This window comes from Rhineura floridana, chromosome 15 (assembly GCF_030035675.1).
Source record: "Rhineura floridana isolate rRhiFlo1 chromosome 15, rRhiFlo1.hap2, whole genome shotgun sequence".
Lineage (NCBI taxonomy): Eukaryota > Metazoa > Chordata > Lepidosauria > Squamata > Rhineuridae > Rhineura > Rhineura floridana.
In genome coordinates, this window is record NC_084494.1 from 37,204,875 (window position 1) to 37,205,522 (window position 648).

Genomic DNA, 648 nt, shown 5'->3' on the forward strand with positions numbered 1-648 from the left:
TCTTTAAGCTCTCCTCCTGTGCTTATTTATAAGCTTGGAGTATTAATCAGAGGCTGAAGTGAGGTTAAAAGCCCCCAGATAATTAGGGGCTCACAACTTGCCACTGTTCCATTTGGGACCAAGTGTTCTTTGAACAAGCCGCCAGCTAGTAGCAACCCAGGATGGTGCCATTGTCATAAGCATTTGAGGACTACATCTTGGTGAAATCTATACCTGTTGAATTTGCTTGTACAGCTGTTAAAAGTACCCAGCCTCCATTGGGACTGAGGGAAATCCAGAGGACTGACACCAGCAGAACCATAAATAATATTTATTAATTGATCTTTTTCAGAAAGGTGAACTCAAAGTGTCTTACAAAAACGAACATCCAAAAAATATATATATAAAAAAATCCTAAAATATTCACCAATAACATATTTAAAAGAACAGATCTAACTCAACCACACCCCATTAAAAGGTAAGCTGAAAACTAAGATCCAAAGGCCTGGGTGAATAAAAATGTTGTTGCCTGGTGCCTGAAAACAGATAGTGATGATGCCAGGCGTGTCTCCCTGGGGAGGGCGTTCCACAACTTTCCCTAGAAGTGAGACTCCAGTATGATACAGCAAACAGAGTCCTGCGTACTGATTCGAGTTATCTTTGGCACCA